The 6,349-nt window shown below is 41.7% G+C and overlaps 1 pseudogene; it reads right to left on the bottom strand.

Moving 5' to 3' along the window:
- The window catches only part of LOC136492478 (uncharacterized), a 15,244-nt pseudogene extending 10,206 nt beyond the window's left edge, over window positions 1-5,038 (bottom strand).
- Window positions 5,039-6,349: the final 1,311 nt, after the last annotated feature.

Below are 6,349 nucleotides of genomic sequence, written 5' to 3'. Positions count from 1 at the left end.
TGCAGCGAATATTCCAACCACTGAAGTGAAGTAAATAAATTGACAGTATAAGCAGAAAACCAAGCATAATAATGCTACATCATGAAGTTAACTATGACAAATAACTAAAAAAACAAAAGCATATTACAAGAACAATAACAATAAAGTATGGTAGATTATGGTATTCTGCATTATTGTGACAAGTGTGTGGGGAACCTTAAATCCATCACAGGTTTCGGGTACATCCAATCATCGCCTGTATTCTTCATCTTTCCCCACATATACAACTGTCCACCACCTAGAAATCAAACCGACCAGAAATTAATACAATGATGTCAATTATGGGTTTTGCAATACAATCAGGAGGTTCTTAGCAGCTCAAAACTATAATAATTCTTTTCAGTCAATGAATTGCAGCAGTATGTGAAATAAAAATTATTTAATTATAGACCAGGTTACTTCAAGGGTAATGCCAGATGCCTCATGGTGAAATTGACGCCTAAAAACCAGACCAAAGCCAAAAACATCGTAACTGAACAAACAAATATATATGCCTCATTGCCTTGCATAGTTCGAAGGGCTATTCAACCCTATGTAGTGATAAAGCATAAAGTCATTTGACTAGTATTTTGTCACCAGATTCAATAGGTTGGCAATAAATAGCTTAGCTGGCAAACAATCTGATAAGAATTCACTTCTAAAGAAATACAAGAGGGTAACTTGCAGCTGCTGTAATGTGTATGTTTTGAAGCTGCTTAAGAAGAGCAAGCATAAAACAATGGTAAGATACTTTTTAGTAAGGCTCTATCTCCCTATTTTCTCAATTAGTTTTTTTTATTTAATACAACATCAATAACAACAAAGCTTTTTAGTCTAAAGCAGGTTCAGGTAGATTAGAACTGAAGCCCAACATGAGACAGCACCAAAAAGGGAAAGGAAAGAAAAACCAGCTACATATATACATACATTTGGGAATCTAAAGACTATTTGCCATCCAGGTACGTGGATAGCTGGCTAAAACGCCTTTTTTTGTTATCTAGAAAGCAACAACATCTAAATGGGCTGCAAACACGGTTTAGAAGCAGCAGAGCAAACAAAACCTAACTCTTCAACCACATCTAGATCTCTTCGTCTGTAGCATCCAGTGTCAATTATCAAAGTAACTGTACAAGAAGAGGCTTACAGGTAATATGCAAAAAAAATGCTTGCATGCTTTGCCTTAATGAAGTAATGTGACGTCTAATGTGGGAGCAGCAGCATCAAGATGAGCACTTACATGAATGTTGGGTAAAAATTCGGGTTTAAGCAAATGCATGCACGGTCTAAAGTACAGGGAAGATACCAACAGATGATACAAGGAAAATGTTAAGTTTACTAGCACTTATCCTTTATGATAGTTCATCCATGCAAACAAGCAAGATACCACAGAAACCTATTACCCCCAGTCTAAATAGCATAAGCTTAAATTAAATGACTATAAGAATGGTCTGTGCACCAGAGATAGTTGTAACATACCAGCAGTGCATGCAGAACTCGCAGAACCAGCTGAGACAATAGCATTAGGAGGCAGAACATTATGCTTCTGGAAGACTTCTACAATGCGAGGTTGCCATTCATCCTTCTGTTCTCTATGCCCCAACCTAAGTAACAAGCAAGTCATTATATGAACCTCCTTGGGTTTGGATTATCACATGGTTACAGTTGGATGCATGCCAATAATATCATACCTTCCATATCCACCAAAACCCCAGCTGTCAAAAAAAAAAAAAAAAAAACACCAGTAAGGGAAAATAGAAGACATTAAATCTGAAAAAAAAAACAAGTCCTGCACATATGCGGTCTTCATACAGCAAACATAGAGCGCACTCACACCTATTATTAACTATTAGTTTTGAAATTGTGTAAAACAAATGGTGAATTAAACACATACGTGTAAACAAAGCCACTGGAATCAACTGCAACTGCAACATACAAGTAAAGAAACAGGGTTGACATCAGTGTTAATCATGATGGCTAAAAAGAAGGTAGGGATGAAGAAAAACCTGTATGGTTAGTTCCACATGCAACTTTGACAACAGTTTTCCCAGAAAAATGCAGCTATTGCTCTTGGGCGGGGCTGGGGATCATAGGTCAGCTTGACAGACGATTCTTTAGCATTGTACTGAAATAGCATAAATCAAATCATATTGAATTGATAGAAAATAAGAGAAAAGCCAGCATGTGTTTTTAAGAGTAGCAACCAACCTCATTATCAGTTCCATGCCCAAGTTGACCATATTGGGGAAGGCCTGCTGTACTGAATAGCAAAGAAGAATAAAATACTGCATCAAAAAAACTGACAAGCAACACCCACTAACACAGCCAAAGAAGATATTAATCAAAAGAGGTTGAAGATTTCTAGTTTTTAATCTCCAGCAAAGACATACAGTATAGAAGAGCCTTCCACAGATGACAACCAGACTGGTAAAATCAGCCCCACAGACAGCGTTGGTTGCTTCCGCAACAATACAGGGCACTGGCGATGACTCAATCTCTGCATCAATTGAAGAACCACGGTAAAATAGCAACATGTAAGATCAAAGAGGGGGGAAAATGTCCACAAGATTCTCAAGACTAATTATCAATCCTGGACAATGATAATACCATTATGCTGAAGAATATAACAAAGTTAAGTTTATCAATTGTCCCACAGATCCTGTTTGTGCTTTTGCTTGCCCCTTCTCTGTTTAACTGTAATCTGTACACTTTATTTTAATCTATCTGCAGTAGGAGCCCCTGGCTCCTCCTGATTCCTCAAAAAAAAAACAGACCCTGGGGGCAAAAGGAATGTATGAAATGCCATTTCCAACAAGTACTCAAAGATAACTTCAAGTTCACATGAGATGCTACATCGAAGTACTAATGGTTTCATCAAGCAGAATAGGAAAAAAAGAAATTTGAATAAAATATCTACATGTTTGTAGAGTGTATCATGATTGTTTAAACTTGAAAAACATAACGATATGTTAGCAACAAAATGGTGTGTGTTGGCACCTCTGTGACTATTCACAGGCAATAAGAAGTGAAAGATACCAACCATTCCTTAAGGAACCCGTCCCTAACTGTCCATGCTTGTTATGGCCGAAAGAGAAGGATTTCCCATCATCAGTTACAACCACTGTATGGTTTCTTCCAACACTTGCTTTGATGATTTTGTATCTGGAGGATTAACAAGTGTCTGTTAATATCTTTGAACACATAAAGAATGTTTAACGGCTTCATAACACTCATATTAGTCATACTACCTAATTAGCTCACGAGTTTACCAATGCTATAGACAGTTATTAACAATAAAGCTGCAGGTAAAGAGCTTGCTGTTGTAGGCAAATAGACTATCTTACTTTGATAGTTGAGAAACAACAGTCGGCAGGTTACGCAAAAGAGTATCCCCATGTCCTAGCTGTCCCTTCTGCTAGAAGGTATTAGTGTTAAGCAATAAATAGAACAAGTGCAACTGACTATTCAGATTTATACCTCATTGCGACCCCATGTATAACATTTGCCTTCAGCATCTAAAGCAACACAGTGGCAAGCAGCTGGGAAAAATGTTAAAACAAGTCACTAGCAAAGGACTGAAAAGTATATTGAACAACTGTTGAGTTGAAATTCGGATAACTGAAACCAAATATACAACATGGTAAAGCATATAACCTTCAATATACGATTAAGATAGTACCTCAATTTATTCACCAATCAAATTAAGCAAGAGGTGACTTTAGACAAAGGAACAGTAAATTGGTGGGCTTCCATCTCAAGCAATCTCCATACCACGCCGTTACAATTACAACCCCCAGCCCCCTCACTCACATGCCGCAATAAGTGAGGACTTTGTCGAGTGTGCAAGCCATATCAGCCTCTCACGTCGGCACGTCACTGCCGAGCTCTCATCTGCATGCCGCCAACGAGCACTCCTGACCTCCTGCCGCCTCTGCTCCACCCTTCCACGTGCACAGAGGGAGAATAGTAAAGAGTGGCAGGTTGGCTGCAGAGGAGGCAAAACGACAAGAGGTAACGGCACTGGGCTCCAACATTTAGGGCTCCCATCACTTCCCTTCGTTTCTTTTTGTCCAAGTCGACCGACACATTTGTATTTGTTCACTCACCCCTCCCCCTCACCCCGCAGGCGCCTTTTTTGGGGGACCAAGTAACCCAGCCCAGCTCAGTCCATTTGTATCTATTTAACGCCACCGCTCCACAAAAAACATGCAGCTATTTCGATTACAGCTTTTGATGAAATTACATGATAAAAGGTAGAGGTAAGTGAGAAGTTTCAATACTGTAGTCCCTCTGCATATTTTTTCAAACTAATCTTCTCAACATTGGTGCGACTAACAGACTAAGGCTGTACTGGAAAGTTATACCAATAATGGTACCGCAGTAACCTATTTTGCCCCCATTTTCTGTACAGACTTAAATTCAGACAGGCCAACATTTCAGCGCGAACTCATCGAATGACCCAATCCCTGAACGAATCTAAACTCCAGAGAAGGACCACAGACCAACTCGACCTGCTTTCGTGTGATTGCATCTATGATCATAAACTAATCTAAACATTTATAAGCGTCAACTAGTTCCAGCACCTCCCGTCCCGCCAAAAAATTGGCGCGCACATCATCTCAAACGCAGGCAAGGACGACGGGACTCACTGCATCCAGGGGCGACGAAGCGGATATCAACGCCCACGAGCGGCCGCAACCGCGTCGGCGACACCAGGTTGCCCTGCGCCCCGCCCACCACCTTCCTGCCCATGGCGTCGAAGCTCGTCCCGCCGCAGTACAGCAGCTCCCAGCCGGAGCCGGCGCCCTTCGCCTCCGTCTTCTCGTCGCCCTCGGCGGCGGCCGCGGCCGCGGCGTCCTTCTCGGGCTCGGCGCTGGCCGACATTATCGCCGGCGGCGGCGGTGGCGGCGACGGCGCAGGATTTCGATCGGGAACCCTAGATTTGGTAAGAGGAAGCGGGGAGAGGAAGCAAAGCGAGGGATTTGAAACAAGCGACACTCCAGATTGAACTTTTTTCGCGAGCAGGTGGGCGCAGCGTGGATATATAGTACTGCACTGGGTTCGGCTAGTGGAGCCGGCTATTAAAAGTGGACCCGAGAGATATTTCAACGGTGCCAATCTACCAGAATGACTTGTGGGGCTGTCCTAGTAGGTGGCCCAGTTGTCAACGATTGGTTCTGTTCTCCTGCGGGCTACCGCTACCGTTAATTCTTTCACATGGCCATGAGCCATGGTGGTACTACTTTTTTGCCTTTCTCGGGGTCTATCCCAGTTTGTTTCCTTGTGTAGACCGGCTATGGATCACATCTTCTCGAGAGCCGGCTGCCTGGTCAGCCTGTTTGTTCGGTTTGTTTTTTAACCAGTATTTTTTATCATAATATTTTTGTATGAATAATATTTTTCAGTATGGATAGTAAATAATTCAATCAATTTTTAGGGTGTGAATGGTTGTTTTGGTGATGGGGAGCTGGGCTGATGAGATATATGCTCAAATCATGCACCATGTTGTGTTTGGTTGTCTTTGTTGTTGATTCGGTATAAAACGAGGTTATGTTTGGTTGTATGCATGCATCAAAGTTTTGAAATTGGGATTTTGAAGTTAGGTTGGGATGGGAATAGTTTGACTTAGATTTGACCTAGCGACTACATGCTATATATATTGTAGAAAAAAATTAAAAAGTTCGTATTTTTTTTTGGGTTACAGAAAAATCCGGAATGTTACGGGGACTCCGAGTCTCCGTCTCATGGGTCACGTTGATGAGTCGAGAGGACGGGATATTGCTATGCAGCGACAGGTGCCAAGCCGCGCAACATTCAATATCATCGCAGTGACACGGTAAAACGGGGCCTCAGTCCTCAGAAGGTGATTGATGCATGTCCGCGTGATAGGCACGCCCTGTTTAAGAAAAAAGAACCTCTCCAAATATATAGCATGAATAATGAAAATGATAGGCTAAATTCGTACATATTCCCCATGGTTTCTCTTAGCAACAAGTTTCCAGCATCTTGAGGCTGTGTTTGTTTGGCAAGGAATGGTGACCAAGAACTATTCCTACCAGAAATGTTTTTTTTTAATTACACAGTACAACGCAGACGTCCACAACATACACGTACATTCATCCCTATGAACACACGTACGTAAAACTCTACCTCTATGAGCACCTTTGATGGACTAAGCCGACAGATCTTGAAAATCACGAAGTCACCACATGTGCCTCGCTGTCGATGGAGATCTCGCCTACCACTGAATGCATAGCGCCATTAAATTCTAGAATAATGCTAGTGTAATTTGTATAGCCAATGCAATCCTTACCAAGAACTATTCCTGGGCTGG

The sequence above is a fragment of the Miscanthus floridulus genome, chromosome 11, assembly GCF_019320115.1.
Source record: "Miscanthus floridulus cultivar M001 chromosome 11, ASM1932011v1, whole genome shotgun sequence".
Lineage (NCBI taxonomy): Eukaryota > Viridiplantae > Streptophyta > Magnoliopsida > Poales > Poaceae > Miscanthus > Miscanthus floridulus.
Note: the sequence above shows the minus strand (reverse complement) of the source record. Positions and strands in the feature narration are given on the sequence as shown.